The sequence below is a fragment of the Capricornis sumatraensis genome, chromosome 2 (genome assembly GCF_032405125.1).
Source record: "Capricornis sumatraensis isolate serow.1 chromosome 2, serow.2, whole genome shotgun sequence".
Classification (NCBI taxonomy): Eukaryota; Metazoa; Chordata; class Mammalia; order Artiodactyla; family Bovidae; genus Capricornis; species Capricornis sumatraensis.
Window position 1 is genome coordinate 180902508 of NC_091070.1, and position 17001 is coordinate 180919508.

General features: G+C 42.2%; 1 protein-coding gene across 1 annotated transcript in view; it reads left to right on the plus strand.

Annotated features, from left to right (window-relative positions):
- Nucleotides 1–17001, plus strand: part of JAK1 (Janus kinase 1) — a 245042-nt gene that overhangs the window by 69467 nt on the left and 158574 nt on the right. The gene's annotated exons all lie outside the window — the stretch shown is intronic.

Genomic DNA, 17001 nt, shown 5'->3' on the forward strand with positions numbered 1-17001 from the left:
TAACTGCCATAGACAGAGATTCTTCTGGTGGATCTGGGCAGAGTCCATTGAAAACCTTCTGGAAAAGATTCACCATTCTAGGTGCCATGAAGAACATTTGTGATTCATGGGAAAAGGTCAAAATATCAACATAAACATTTGACTTTCTGGATGAAGTAGATTCATCTACTGGATGAAGTAGATTCCAGCCCTCGTGGTTGACTCTGAGGGGTTCAAGACTTCAGTGGGGGCAACAACTGCAGATAGGGTGGAAACAGCAAGAGAACTAGAACTGAGTGCCTGAGGAACTATGGATGCAGGTGCATGACATTGTACAGGCGGTGGTGATCAAGACCATCCCCAAGAAAAAGAAATGCAAAAGGCAAAACGGTTATCTGAGGAGGCCTTACAAACAGCTGAGGGAAGAAGAGAAATGAAAGGCAAAGGAGAAAAAGAAAGACATATCCATCTGAATGCAGAGTTCCAAAGAATAGCAAGGAGAGATAATGCAATGCAATGCAAAGAAATCAAGGAAAACAATAGAATGGGAAAGACTAGAGATCAGTTCAAGAAAATTAGAGATACCAAGGGAACATGTCATGCAAAGATGGGCTTGATAAAGGACAGATACAGTATGGACCTAACAGAAGCCAAAGATATTAAGAAGAGGTGGCAAGAATACACAAAGTTACTATACAAAAAAGATATTAACGACCCAGATAACCATGATGGTGTGATCACTCACCTACAGACAGACATCCTGGAGTGCAAAGTCAAGTGGGCCTTAGGAAGCATCATTATGAACAAAGCTAGTGGAGGTGATAGAATTCCAGTTGAGCTATTTCAAATCCAGAAGATAATGCTGTGAAAGTGCTGCATCAGCATGCCAGCAAATTTGGAAAACTCACCAGTGGCCATAAGACTGCAAAAGGTCATTTTTCATTCCAATCCCAAAGAAAGGCAATGCCAAAGAATGTTCAAATTACCACACAATTGCAGTCATCTCACATGCTAGCAAAGTAATGCTCAAAATTCTCCAAGCCAGACTTTAACAGTACATGAACCGGGAACTTCCAGATGTTCAAGCTGCATTTAGAAATGGCAGAGGAACCAGAGATCAAATTGCCAACATCCGTTGGATCTAGAAAAAGAGAATTCCAGAAAAACATCTATTTCTGCTTCATTGACTACACTGAAGCCTTTGACTGTGTGGATCACAACAAACTGGAAAATTCTTTAAGAGATAGGAATACCAGACCACTTTACTGCCTCCTGAGACATCTCTATGGAGGTCAAGAAGCAACACTTAGAACTGAACATTGAACAAAGGACTGGTTCCAAATTGGGAAATGAGTATGTCAAGGCTGTATATTGTCACCTTGCTTACTTAATTTATATTCAGAGTACATCATGCAAAATGCCAAGCTGGATGAAACATAAGCTGGGATCAAGATTGCTGGGAGAAATATCAATAACCTCAGATAGGTAGATGACACCACCCTTATGGCAGAAAGCTAAGGGGAACTAAAGAGCCTCTTGATGAAAGTGAAAGAGAGGAGTGAAAAAGCTGGCTTAAAACTCAGCATTCAAAAAACTTAAGATCCTCTAACAATGGAGAAACATAGAGAATAGACTTAGGGACATGGGGAGAGGGGAGGGGAGGGTGAGATGTATGGAAAGAGTAACATGGAAACTTATATTGCCATATGTAAAATAGATAGCCAACGGGAATTTGCTGTATGGCTCAGGAAACTCAAACAGGGGCTCTGTATCAACCTAGAGGACTGGGATGGGGAGGGAGATGGGAAGGAGGTTCAAAAGGGAGGGGATATATGTATACCTATGGCTGATTCATGTTGAGGTTTGACATAAACAGCAAAATTCTGTAAAGCAATTATCCTTCAATAAAAAATGAATTTAAAAAACCTCAAAACTTAAGATCACGGCATCAGGTCCCATCACTTCATAGCAAATAGATGGGGAAACAATGGAAACAGTGACAGAATTTATTTTCTTGGCCTCCAAAATCACTGCAGAATGGTGACTGCAGTCATGAAATTAAAAGATGCTTGCTCCTTGGAAGAAAAGCTATGACAAACCTAGACAGCACAGTAAAAAGCAGAGACATTACTTTACCAACAAAAGTCCATCTAGTCAAAGCTATGGTTTTTCCAGTAGCCATGTATCAATCAATTCTGAATATTCATTGGAAGGACTGATGCTGAAGCTGAAGCTCCAATACTTTGGCCACCTGATTCAAAGAACTGACCCATTGGAAAAGACCTTGATGCTGGGAAAGATTGAAGGCAGGAGAAGGGGATGATAGAGGATGAGATGGTTAGATGGCATCACCAACTCAATGGACATGAGTTTGAGCAAGCTCCAGGAGTTGGTAATAGGCAGAGAAGCCTGGTGTGCTGCAGTCCATGGAGTCTCAAAGAGTTGGACATAGTTGAGTGACTGAACTGAACTGATGAATATGTGATTAAAATCCTGCAATCTCAGGATAAAACCTGAACAGATGAGAAGTTGCTAGTGGCTTTCTGGGATGGAATCTACTCCTGGTGAAGAAGCTGTGAAGACTGCTCTCTCTTGCTCATATGCCTGCTAGTAGATGGGGATATTCTTCTTCCAGCGAGGCATGGTTGCATGATGTCACTGACTCAATGGACATGAGTTTGAGCAAACTCAGGGGGAGAGTGAAGGACAGGGAAGCCTGGAAGCCTACAGTTCATGGGGTCTCAAAGAGTCAGATACGACTTAACGACTGAACAACAAATGTGATTACTACAGACTAAAGTTTGAGAATCATTAGCCTACATCACCAGTTAGATTATAAAAAAATCTTTGAGCACTTCTTATACCTTTCCATATTCCCAGTTTCAAGCACCATGTCTTACACACAGTGTAAACTACAGACTTATGAAATGAAGGCTATGGTGATGATTTTGTAAAACACATGGCAAATCAGAATCCTCAGTTCTGTTTTTGACCATGTCAGAAACTCCATATATTGCTTAATATCAATAGCCTTCAGTTTCTTATCTGTAAAAGGAGGAATATAATTGCATTTTTCTCTAATGACTTAACCATTTCCAAAATTCTATGCCATAACTGATATCTTATAAATAAACTAATTAATGTTGATAACAATTGAAATCATTCTGAGATATTTTCTTTGCAAAAAACTCACCAGTTATGTGATGGTATTGAATGAAAAATGTGATATAGTTAACAAGTATCATTTGCATCCAAATAAGCTATTATTTGTAAGATTTTACTTGGAAGGATGTTTTTGTTTGATCAAATATCTCTTCTCAGGTAGTAATAGGGGCCCAACAATTTGTATTTCTAGAGTTCAGGTTTAATAACCTAGTAAAATGGCAAATTAGAAATTGCTGTATGGGAAAAATATATAATGCTTCTTTTAAATTGCAACATTTTTATTACTGAAGGATAGAATTGTTTATTAGAATGTTAGGAGATAATGCTTTGATTTCATGAACATTGTGTAGGCTTATCAAACCAGAATTAATATATTATACCTAGAAGTCTAAAATTTCACATTTTTGCAGCAATTTGTATTTGTTTGTTCCCACCTTTAAGATATCAGAGGCACAGAAGAGTAGGGAAGACAACAGAGTTAGAGAAGACAGTCGCCCCATTTCAGAGTGTATCTGGCCTAAAAAATGAGACATTTCATAATGTGATCTGCTGCTGTGTCCATCACTGGAAAACTCACCATTTTCTTGGATAAGAATCTACACTCAAGAACTACATCGTAATCATCATCATGGAAAGCATTTCTGACAACCCACAAAAGAATCAAGTTTTACTCATGATTGCCACTTCCAGTTTTGATTCCTTTGATCTTCACATCTACTTGTTTGGCAATTCTGGTCCCTAAATTAGACATTTGGTATACTTGGTCAGCCTTGAGACTTCAAAGACGACAAGCTGTCCAGCCATCTGCAAGACTGTCATTGAAGTCCCTTGTGTTCTCACAGATTGCAGCTTGTCTGTTCTGAAAAATGAGCAACAAATCTATTCCAAGCCTGAATAAACCAACTGACCGGTCTCTGAACAACAATGATGGTCACTCATGGGTTTAGCAGTTCCCACGCAAAACACCAAAACCCTGTATTTACATAAGTAGATCAGTGGGAACCTTGTATCTTCTGCACCATCTTGGAGAAGCACTGTTTGTTCACTGGCATGTTTTACGTGATTAAAAAGTACGTGTGGGAATAAGACAAAAATGCCTATCTTGCTTTGGCACTTCCAAATTTAACCATTTGCCTATATACATTAGATCTGGGGATTGTTTTGCTTGTTTCAGGTGGGTAGTAAGTGTGTGGAATAAGACTTTGCAGATATTAATTATGGTAGAAGGCATTTTCCTTTCATAAAGAGGGAAAATACACCCATCTGGTAATTACAAGTGTTCGGGGTTGAAACAGTTGATCAGTTCAGTCGTTCAGTCATGTCTGACTCTTTGAGACCCCCTGGACTGCAGCACTCCAGACCTCCCTGTCCATCACCAACTCCCAGAGTTTACTCAAAGTCATGTCCATTGAGTCGGTGATGCCATCCAACCATCTCATGCTCTGTCGTCCAGTTGAGACAGTTTCTATTCCTGCCTTCCACCACTAATTAGGTAGGTGACCTTGGGCAAACCACGTAAACTCTATAAATTTCCTCATCTGCAAAATGAAAGCATTGGTTCACAGGCAGACATTTAAATTCCTTCTCCAAATATTCATTCATTCTCTAATTTATTCAGGACCTACTATGCGCCTTCAGCGCTGATTAACTCCATGATCCTTGGAAAGCTTCAGATTGTCTCCAATTCGTGTAAGTATCCACTCCCCGTCCTACTTTAAAATCAGCTTCTGAATTCTCCCCCAAGGAGATCCAAACACTTTTCCTGTCTGAAATTATACATGAGGAAAAGATATGTGCCACTTTCCTTCACCCGGCGCCAACCGAGTGGGCACGCCAGCCGGCTAGTGAATTTTTCTTTGTAAAGGGCAACCTCTGCATTTTAAAGGGCAATCCAGTCACCCGAAAAAATGCAATTGAAAGGGCTCTCAGGGACAGGGCGGGACACCCAACCGCTCCTTTTTCAGCCGGGGAAACCTGGGAAACATTCTTTGGGCTCCGTCCTAGTCACGCGGCAGTTCCACGGCAGGAATTGTGCAATGGGGCGAGTCGGGCGGGCGTCCGGGGGTGGAAAGAAGCGGGGAAGGCTTCCACAGTGCCAACTACCGCCCCCCCCCACCTCCCCCCGCACCTCCCCCCCAGGCTACTGCGAGGCGCGGTCAGGACAACCGAGCTCCGGTGGCCCGGGCCTCGCTTCGCCGTGGGGGCCGCCCCTTCTCTTGGGCAGAGGCCACCGCCGCGCGCTTCCTGAGGCTCTGCGATGGGCCGGAGCGCGAGCGGGAACTGCCGCCCGAGACGACGCTGGGGGACGCGGCTCGCCGCATCGATCGCGGCTGGGAACTCCGGGCTCGCACTTTCCGTAAGAGCACCGGGGCTTCCAGCGGCGCCGCGCCCCCGCCCCCGCCAGCCCGGCTGCCCTTTCGAGTGGTGACGCAGCCGGCGGGGTACGCAGAAGTCTGCGCTGAAACCCGGAACCTCCGGGCCGCGGGCCCCGCCTGCCTGCGCCGGCGCAGCCCGGGGCCGCGCGGCGCTCGGCCGAGCCCCGCGCCGGGCTTGGCGCAGGGAGCGGGGGCTGGAGACGCGCTGCGAGGGCTGCACGTCTAAGAGGTCCGTGGGTACGGGCTCGGGGCTAAACGTTTGGTCACATTCACTACTCACGTCACTCTTTGTGGCGTAAACCGTCATGAGCTTCACTTAGAGGTGGGGAAATAGTCTCTAAAACATCGTTACTTTCTTGATCTGCCCAGTCGAAGAGGGCAGAGCTGCGCCTCAAATCTAGGGCTGTCTTGAATCAGATATATCTTATTTCTCTTGAATCAAGCGCTTCGTGGCTTTCATTCCAGTGAGCAGAAAACAGGTAACAGGTGGGACAGGTACACTGAGAACCGGAGCCCCTCCTCCCAAGGTGAGGGGGGGGGGGGCGCAGTTTGCTTCTGGTTGGCGCTCACACATTCTCTCTACTGTGCTGTTAAAAAAGAAAAATGTTTTCGTGTATATCACGAAGTGGAAAAGGTTGGAAAGCCTTTCTCAGCCCTTGCGTCTTTATTTTCAGACTGTGTATCGGAATCTGGGACACCTAGCACATGGAGTTGCTGGAGGATTTAATGAAAGAGTTTTTTACACGTTAATTCAGCACATGTTAATTCTAACTTTTTGCAGCGCTCCCCGGGAACCTCGGGGCACTCACCCTCGTCAGCACTGAGGTGGGGACGCAGTCATTCTAGGCCAGCCCCTTTTCTGAGAGATGAAAGGTTTAATCCACTCAACGGATGATCACTTACAAGTCACTATTAAATTAGTGACAGACACCAAGCTATGGCTTTGTCTCTTGGCCCCTACAAGGGCTCTTTCCATTTCACCCCCAACCGGGGCCCCCCATCCTCTGGCCCCCCGCCACCCCTACACCCCCTGCTTTTCCTTCAGAAGCTTCAGAACAGCTGGAGGCCAGTTGAATGTGACTTCCTCAGTGACCCGGTGGCAGTGAAGTGGGCGGGGACCTCCGGGAAGGCTAGAGGAGGAAGTCGAGTCACTGGGCTTACAGCCTGCCTGCGCCCATGGAGAGGGGAACCCCCAGCTCCTGGGCCTCTCTGTTGGCCAGGGCTGGCCCCCTTTGGTAACTTGGGAAGTAGCTGCAGCCCAGAAGTGTGTGTGTGTGTGTGTGTGTGTGTGTGTGTGTGTGTGTGTTTCCAGCTGTGGAATGTCCAAGCAAGTGTAGATTAAAGTAAGAGAATATGCTAGCTTTAGGATTCTATCCTGGATGGGATAGAGTCCTTCCATGGCAAATCATTTCAGAATTAGCACAGAATTTTCAGGGGAGTCTATCTTGAAAAGTGAAACAGGCTAATGGAAGTTTTCTAACTTCATAAAATCTTAAAACATCATAAAATCTTGGGAATTGACCACTCTGTTTGCCTGGGTTTTAAAATCACTACTCACTGGAGCAGATGTTTTTCCTTTCCAAGGCTCCATTTTATGAAATGAGGCTAAAATGTCTGGACAGCCCTCTCCCTTGGGTACCTTGGAATGTTGGGAATATGAATGGTCTTTTAGTAGAGTTGGAGCTCCAAAGGGAAGTTGTAGAACCATGAAAAGTCCTTTAAAAACAGAAACCCTCCTTGTTAAAAATCATAAAAATTATTATTACTCATTGTGAAAACTTAGAATTTTTTTTTCAGAACCAGAAAGAAGAAAAGTAATTGGAATCCGATACCTGAAAATATTGTTGACAATTTGATGTAGGGCATTATATGTAATCAGACTGAACACACTGCTTTTTTCCTTGAACAACCTTTTTTCTTTGAATAAAATATCATGACATGCCACTAAATATTTTCCATACTTGTTTTAAAATAGCTATTTAGTATTCCTTTATGCATTCATTTAGCCAAAGCCCAGTTGAAGGACTTAAAATTGTGCCCAGGATTTTGCTAATGAAAGAGTAATAAAATATGAGCCTTGTAGCTAGATCTTTGAGTACATTCTCAATTATTTACCTAGGTAAATTTCCTACCAGTGGTATTTCTGAAACCAGGGATAAAGATTGCCTTACACTGACCTTTTAAGCTTGGCTTCCCCCCTCCCCCCCACCCAGTGTTTTCCCAGATTTTCTATATCATTTATTCACCAAGAATGTATTGAGTACCCATCACATGCCAGACATGCCTGGATAGAGAGATGAACACTCTGAAGCACAAGGTACCCTAAATGTTGTCAGAGAAAGTTTGAGTAGCCAAATGTCCAGTTTGAAGAGGGTCATGAAAGACCAGTAGACTTTCTTGAGAATGACAGATTTTAGGTGGGAGGAGGTTAGTGGAGAGTACTGAAAAAGGATGGGAAGCGCAATGAGAAGGACAAGGGAGAATTTCCTGTACAAAACCCTGGTGGCCTAAGAAATAGCTTCTTGTGTCATGCTAAAAAGCTTTGACCTTATTTTCAAAGCAAACAGAGAAAGGGATTTATGGAGCCTCTGAGGTCATGATGAAATTGGATCTCACCACTTAACCCAATGATGGATATTGTTTTCAGCAGACCCCCAAAATCATTCCTGGGGAAGAAACAAAAGAAAAATTTGCAAAGGAAATATTCTAAAACCATGTTGAAATGAAAGCTGCAGAGAATTATCCAAACCCATTGGTAATTACTATTGTGTCCATTACAGTTAAGACTGGGGTGTAGTTATCATTAGTAAGTTTGATCATGAGAAAATTTCCCTTCTTTACCTTAAAGAGAATGGCTTTAATACTGGTGCATGCCCAGACATCACTTCAGTTTCCTATCAGAAAAACAAATTCAAGACTTTCAGTAAGTCCAAAAACATGTTTCATAGATGGTGGTTTAAGAAAAACTATTACTTATAGACAAAACTCAAGTGTCTGCTATGACCAGGTAGCTAATGACTTTCAACAATTCAGGAAAGTTCTCAGCTATTATTTCTTTGAATATTTCCTTTCCCTCATTTTTTTTTAGAAAAGTCTTTATTGAACTGGCCACAAAACTGCCTCTGTTTTTTTACGTCTTGGTTTTTTTCCCACAAACCTGCACCCACCCACTAGCTGCGTACTAGAAGTCAAGGCCCCAGCCTCTGGACCACCAGAGGAGTCCCTCCTTTCCCTCATTTTTGCTGCCTCCTTAAAGAATTCTGACTACATGTTTATTAGACCTTTTGTTTATTCATTACTTCAGATATACAGCTTGCAGGATCTTAATTCCCCTACCCAGGGACTGAACCCTGACCCTCGGCAATGAAAGCTTAGAATCCTAACCCTGGAGTGCCAGAGAACTCCCCTATACCTTCTAATTCTACTCCCCAAGTCTGGCAATCTTTCTTTCATATTTTGTGTCTGTCTCACTTGGATAATATTTTAGGATCTAATTTGCAATTTACTAATTCTTCAGCTGTGTTGAATCCTTCTGAACTTGAGTTTAAAATTTCTATCATTTTTTTTCATTCCTAGAAATTCTGTTGGTCAATTCTGTATAGTTTTTCAATCATTTCTATTGACTTTATTTTCTTGAAACAAAGTCAAAATTTGCCCTGACTTCTTTACCTCCATCAGCCAGAAGCAAGAGGGATGCCTGGAATAACCTGTGCTTTAGATAAGCACATCTCTTTCCTGATGCTCACATAAGCATTATCAGTAGTGAAAAGAGAGGCTTAGGACTCTACTGCTTTTGTGAAGACCCTTCTTCCTCCATAGCACCCATGCTCACAGTGTGGTTAATAACCACCATGTTTGCCTTGAGATCATCATAATCCCATTGTGTCTTTGTCCCCTGTTTATGTCACCCGCACACAAAAAACAGGACTCTCGGGTCATCCCTCACACCCAGAGCTAATCCCCAAGTCACTCTAAGGACAGTGAGACAGCCTCTACTGTAGTACCCCGTGTCTCTCCCCTAGGTTTTTTTTTTTTCTCTTTCCCACCACCTGCCATACCACATGGGCTTCCCTAGTGGCTCAGCGGGAAAGAATCCACCTACAAGGCAGGATATGCGGGTTCAATCCCTGGGTTGGGAAGATCTCCTGCAGAAGGGCATGGCAACCCACTCCAGTATTCCCTGCTTGGAAAATCCCATGGACAGAGGAACTTGGTGGGCTATAGCCCATAGGGTTGCAAAGGGTCAGACATGACTGAGGCGACTTAACATGCATGCATGCCATACTGCATATTTTAGTTACTTGTCTCTCCTAAAATGTAGTAACAGTCTTGAGAGCCAGGGTATTTATTTTGTTAACTGCTTTCTCCTTAGAGTTTAGAACATTACCTGGAAAATAGAGGTATTCAAAAATATCCGAATGAATCAATAGTAAATATTCTATGTTCCGTGTCTTGACATTCTATAACTGAGCATTTTGCAGGTCTGATCTGTGTCATCTGTTCTGTTGCCTTTTACTCTCTGTGCCTCATTTACTTGTGTGTTTTATGGATTTTGACTCTGAACTCATATTCTGTGGATTTTGCCTATAGGAGTTCTTTGAAATATAGATTGATGTTGCATTCATTCAGAGATGATTTGTGTTTACTTTTAGTATTTGCTTGGGATAACTACTTATCCAGGACCAAGTTCATATTGCTGCTGCTGCCAAGTTGCTTCATTCGTGTCCGACTCTGTGCGACCCCATAGACGGCAGCCCACCAGGCTTCCCCATCCCTGGGATTCTCCAGGCAAGAACACTGGAGTGGGTTGCCATTTCCTTCTCCAATGCATGAAAGTGAAAAGTGAAAGTGAAGTCTCTCAGTCATGTCCGACTCTTAGTGACCCCATGGACTGCAGCCTACCAGGCTCCTCTGCCCATGGGATTTTCCAGGCAAGAGTACTGGAGTAGGGTGCCATCGCCTTCTCTGAATATTGCTACTTGTTTTTAACTACAAAAGTAGGGTGAATTGGGCTACAGACACATTTGTGGGGTAATCAGCTTGTGGGTATAAATTATCAAAAGATATACATGTTAAAATATATGTATATGTATTTATCTTTTGATAATTTATAGCAATACTCTCCTTGGTACTTGGCTATGTATATTTTCTCTCAAGTGCTGAGGTCCAGACAGGCAAGTTTCATTGCTATCCTTTCCTGTGCAGCAGGTTTTATCCTGTTTATCTATATACTAAAAGTGTAGTCTGCTTTGGGTTTTCCCGCTTTATTAGGTTTCCCCATCTTGGAAAGTTGATTTCTAAAAACCCAGTCTTCTCAGATCTTCAGATTTCTCAAAGCTTCAATTTTTTCATGTGAAATTAGCAATTTTTAAATGTCAGCAATCAATTCAAATTTATTTTTGTAAGTGCTAGACAAAAAAAAATTACCATGAGTCATATTTGAGCTTTGGTCTACCAGTTGACAATCTCTGTTCTTAAGAGATCGACCCATGTATGTATACATATATATGATGCGGAAGGTATTTTGTTAGAATGAATCTATTAGATAACATAACCACAAATTTGGAGAAAAGGGTCCAATTTTAGATTTCTGCTTTTTTTCCCTAAATATACTTGTCAGATCATGTGTCTAGATTTTTCTGCTCAAGAAATATGATCACTGTGTCTACAATATAAGGAAATAGAGGGCATGGTCCCTGCCCTCAAAGTTTTACATCCTATGAAAAGTAGAATATGCAAGATTCTACTTTGGAAGAAGTAGAATGGATTGAAAAATCACGAGATTTAAAAAAGGAAGACCATTTAGGAAGTCGCTGTCTCAGTCTGGGCCTGCGTTAAAAGAGCCAGAGTGAGAGCATGATAGCACAAGAAAGAAAGGAGCAGATACCAGATGTTTAAAGGAAGATGTGATAGGATTTGATAACTGGAGGAATGTGGGGTAAAAACTGGAGAGAAATTATATTTGTGCTTATGTTATCAATAACATTCTAAAATTTCTTTTGGTTTGTTCATTTCTCACAAGCCAAAGATAGTATGAAAGATTGTTTACTTTATAAAAGTTTCAACAAATGTAATCAGTTTTCATATGATAAGAAGAAAGGGAAAAAATCTAGTATTGGGGGAAATATTTTAGCTGATGTACTTATATAATTATATAAATATATTATCCCTTTCTTGGAAAAGAGTCTGGCAAATAACTTCAGTATCCTTGCCTGGATAATCTCATTCTTGCCTGGAGAAGCCTGGTGGGCTGCAGTCCATAGGGTCACAAAGAGTCAGACATGACTGAAGTGACTTAGCATACATGCACTCATTATCCCCTTCTAGTACTTTCTCAACATTAAAAGATTGCCTTTCTCCTTTAAGAAATAAAAACAAATCAATGTGCACAGGCACATCAGGATTTCAAAATATCTATAGGCTTTTCAGGTTGGAAAGCTTCATTGAAATAGACTGTCAATATTCTCCTAAATCAATGCTATTATTTCCACTTATGGCATTTCACTGGCGTCTGATTGTTTGAAGGGGCTATGGGGAAACTGATGATGTTAAGTAAGATAGATTATGGATCACATTCAACTCTCAGTGGGCCTGGAAGGCATAATTCCTGTGTTATTGCTAATGGGAGTTTTGAGTATAAGCCTTTGTGTACTTAAGAATTTACCATTAAAAATCTGTCCATCTCCTCATCCTTTCAGTAGGTTGCAAATAGCACTAACTTTAGGTGTAACTGATTAATTGATTGGGACAATGGCCTGATTGTAAAAGATTAACACCCAGCAGGTTCTACATCCTGTACCCCTTTTTATTTCCACCCTATAATAAAGAAAATAAATTGGAAATTACCAAGCACTTTCATATGCATGGTGTCACATGTGAATCTCTGCAATTCAGTCCTGAAGGTAGGTTCTTGTCTTAATTCAGGTGGCTATTACAAAGTACCAAAGACAGAGTGGTTTATAAACAATAGAAATTTATTTCTCACGGTTCTGGGGCTGTCTGAGGTCAAGGTGTCAGCAGGATCAGGCTCTGGTGAGAACCTTCTTCCTGGTTGCGGACTACCTTTTCATTGTCTCCTCCAATGGTGGACTGAGGATGACAGAACTCTCTGGAGTCCCTTTAACAAGGGCACTAAACCCATTCTGAGGGCTCTACCCTTATGACCTAATCACTTTTCAAAGGCCCTACCTCCTAATATCATCATATGAAAGTTAGGATTTCAATGTATAAATTTCTTGGAGACATTCAGTCCACTGAAATTAGGCTGACATACTATATCAATTTAGAAACTAAGGGACTTCCCTGGCAAACCAGTGGCTAAGACTCCCAGGTTGGGGAACTAAGATCCCACATGCCACATGCCAAAATATAAAATTAAAAAAAAAAATCTGATGATCAGAGTTGCCTTGCAGTGTCTTGTTCAATGTCAGATCGCTTGCACAGGTGAGAAAAGGATTAGAACTTAAGTCTTAATGGCAATAAATCCATTGCATTTCCCAGAGCCCCAAATTGCTTCTCAGCCATTCAATTTAACAAGTGTTTTTTCCAACCTCATTACAAATGTGGCTTCATCAGGCTCTGAGGGTGGCAAGAGTTCACAATATTGCTTCTGCTTCCCAAGGGCTTAGAGTTTATTTGATCAAAACTTGTGTATGTATAAAATGGCTACAGCTTGGACTGTATTCTCATGAAAGTACTTCATGAAGTATAGAGAAAGGAGAAATAATCATGGGCTGTTCACTGGGGAAAATGTCATGGAGGAGTTCTGTGGGTGTTCATGGCTTCTCTGTAACAGATTATGTAAGCTGGGTACCTGCTCTGTGCCAGGGACTGTGCTGGGTGCCTCTCATACCTTCTCCTTCTTAAACCTCAACATATTACTCTGAGTGTGTGTGTGAAAGTCATTCCATCATGTCCAGCTCTTTGCAACCCCATGGACTGTAGCCCGTCAGGCTCCTCTGTCCATAGAATTTTCCAGGCCAGAATACTGGAGTGGGTTGCCATTCCCTTCTCCAGGGAATCTTCCCGACCCAGGAATCGAACCCAGGTCTCCCACATTCCAGCCGAATTCTTTATCTTCTCAGCCACCAGGGAAGCCCACAGTCCTCGGAGGTAGGTGTCACACTCCCCACTTTACAGATGAGAATAGCAGTGCTGGGAGAGGTGGAAGGCACACTCCATCCAAGACACATGGTGGGGTTGGGGGGCAGAGCCAGCATTGAATGTAGGACACCAATGCCCCAACTCTTTTTTTTTTTTTTTTTAAGAATTCCTTTTATTTAATTAATTTATTTATGGCTGTGCTGGGTATTTGTTGTTACACTCTGGCTTTCTCTGGTTGTGGTGAGGGGGAACTACTCTTCCTTGCAATGTGCTGGCTTCTCATTGCTGTGGCTTCTCTTGTTATTTCTCGATTATTCCTCTTGTTACAGAGCACAGGCTCTAGGAGTGTGGGCTTCAGTAGTTGTAGCATGTGGGCTCAGTAGTTGTGGCTCATGAGCTTAGTTGCTCCACAGTACGTGGAATCTTCCAGGATTGAACCCGCATCGCCTGCATTGACAGATGGATTCTTATCCACTGAGCCACCAGTGGTATACGTGATTTTACATTAAGTACATTTTAAAGTTTGACTTTTAAACAACATACACAAAATTGTGTCTAGTCCCCCAAAGCAAAAAAAAACTTCGTTTGAGTTCCCCTCTCCCTCAACAAGTCAGCAGACCTATAGAATAGAATGGTGGGGCGGTGGTGGCGGGCGGGCGGGGGGTGGGGGGGGCGTCTATTATGTTAATAATCTCAATTTATAAAAGAAAGTCCTGGTCCATAAAAAAAATATCCTTCAGCATTGATGTAATTATGAAAAACCAAGTAATCAATCAAACATTTTGGAAAAACTTAGGAAAACAAGAGGACATTAAAGGATCAGCATCTTTTAAAGAGACCCCAGTCTTTGTGGCCTAATTCTTGAGGGGCAGTTTGCTTCAAGAAGTCAAGATGCTTTGTTCCCAGAACCACTGAGGAAGGTGATTCCCTTAAGAAAGTTCATCTTTCTGGACAAGCTTCTATAACGTTTTTATTTTTAAATTTTTGACTGTGTTGGGTCTTTGTTGCTGCTCAGGGCTTTTCTCTGGTTTTCGGGAGCAGGGGCTACTCTCTAGTTGCAGTGAATGGACTTCTCATTGCAGTGGCTTCTCTTTGGCGCCTGGGCTTGCAGGCATGTACGCTTCAATAGTTGTGGCTCCTGGGCTGTAGAGCACAGGCTCAGTAGCTGTGGTGCTCGAGTTTAGTTGTTCCTAGGCATGTGGGATCTTCCTGGACCTGGGACTGAACCTGTGTCTCCTGCTTTGGCAGGCGGATTCTTTACCACTGAGCCATTAGGGAAGCCCTGGACAAGTTTCTTAAGCTATCAAATATGGTTTACATGTGCTTTCTAGAACTTTGATTTAATATACTTTTCGTACATACATATTCTTGTATTCATATTATTAAAGTTTTTTCCCTAATGCCCTATGTTCCATGACAACAGTTTTGTCACATTGTAGGGGTGGGCCAGTCCATCCTAAAGGAGACCAGTCCTGGGTGTTCATTGAAAGGACTGATGCTGAGGCTGAAACTCCAATACTTTGGCCACCTCATGCAAAGAGTTAACTCATTGGAAAAGACCCTGATGCTGGGAGGGATTGGGGGGCAGGAGGAGAAGGGGACGACAGAGGATGAGATGGCTGGATGGCATCACCAACTCAATGCACATGAGTTTGGGTGAACTCCGGGAGTTGGTGATGGACAGGGAGGCCTGGTGTGCTGCGATTCATGGGGCTGCAGAGAGTCGGACATGACTGAGTGGCTGAACTGAACTGAACTGAGGGGTGGGCCAACATTGGTGCTGGGTGGTACGTCCACAGCTGTTGCCAAATGTACAACTTGTTGCCAAGGTGCCAGGTTTACAGCACAGAGGAGAAAGGCTTCAGGCAATTGAGAGAGAAGTGGGCAGTATCAAACATTAGGTCACAGGACTCAAAGGAGGAAGATAAGATGCTGGAAAATCAGATGGAGGGTTGACAAACCACAACAGTTCAGTAAGGGAATTTTTTATTGTGGTGAAATAAGCATAACACAAAATATGCTATATTAACCATTTTAAGTGCACAATTTAGTGGCATTAATTATTCACAATGTTGTGCAATCACTACCACTATTTATTTCCAAAACTTCCCTATTACCCCAAACAAGCACTCTGTACCCATCAAGCCATAACTTCCCATTACTCCTCCCTCCAGCCCCTGATAAACACTACTCTTCTCTCTGTCACTGTGTATTTTCTACAAACTTTGTCCTTTCTTCTGGTTTATTTCAAGGTTCACCCAGGTTGTAATATGTCCCAGTACTTCATTCCTTTTAATGGCTGGATATTATTCTATGTATGTACCACATTTTGTTCATTCATCTGTTGATGGACACTTGGTTTGTTTCCGCCTTTTGTCTGTTGTGAATAGTGCTGCAATAAACATTGGCATACAATACCTCTTTGAGTCCCTCTTTTCCATTCTTTTGAGTATATGCAAGAGTGAATTGCTGGTAATTATATATTTAACTTCTTGAGGAACTGCCAAATTGTTTTCCACAGAGACTGCACCATTTTACATTTACATTCTTAACAGCCATATATGAAGGTTCCAATTTCTCCACATCCTTGCCAGCACCTCTTATTTCCGTTTTTGTTTTTTATTTGTTTAATAGTCATCTTTATAGGTATGAAGTGGTATTCACTGTGATTTTGCATTGCATTTCCTGGTCACTAATGATGCTCAGCATTTTAAAAATTGGGTTGTTGGTCTTTTATTGGGACTTTCATTGTGGTTCAGCTAGTAAAGAATCTGCCTGCACTGCGGGAGACTTGAGTTTGATCCCTGGGTTGGAAAGATTCCCTGGAGAAGGGAAAGGCTACCCACTCCAGTATTCTGGCCTGGAGAATTCCATGGACTATAGAGTTGGACATGACTGAGAGACTTTCACTTTATATAAATATTGTTGAGTCATAGAAGTTCTTATACATTTTAGATATTAAACCCTTATCAGATATATGATTTGCAAATATTTTTCTCCCATTCTGTGGGTTCCCTTTTCACTTACTTTTTTTTAATATTAAAAAAGTTTTACTTCAATTTTTTTCCCTTAAACTTCTCTTTTCACTTACTTTATTTTAGTATATAAAAAGTTTTACTTCAATATTTTTCTTCTTATAAACAACTTTGAAAAGTTGATGTGCACCTGTCTAGCATAGCTGTTATTTAAAGGCAATATGAGGGCCACCGAGAATGTCTCCCAGACAGGAAATTCTGCTCAAAATCTTCATGCTGAGGGTGAAGGCAGGAGGAGGGGTAGAGATCTGCCATCAATTTCCCACCCCAAATCCCCACCCTGGGGTGAATCACGCTCTGCTAAGTCGCAACTTGTAGCTTCCAAGATTACCTGAATGTTTGGG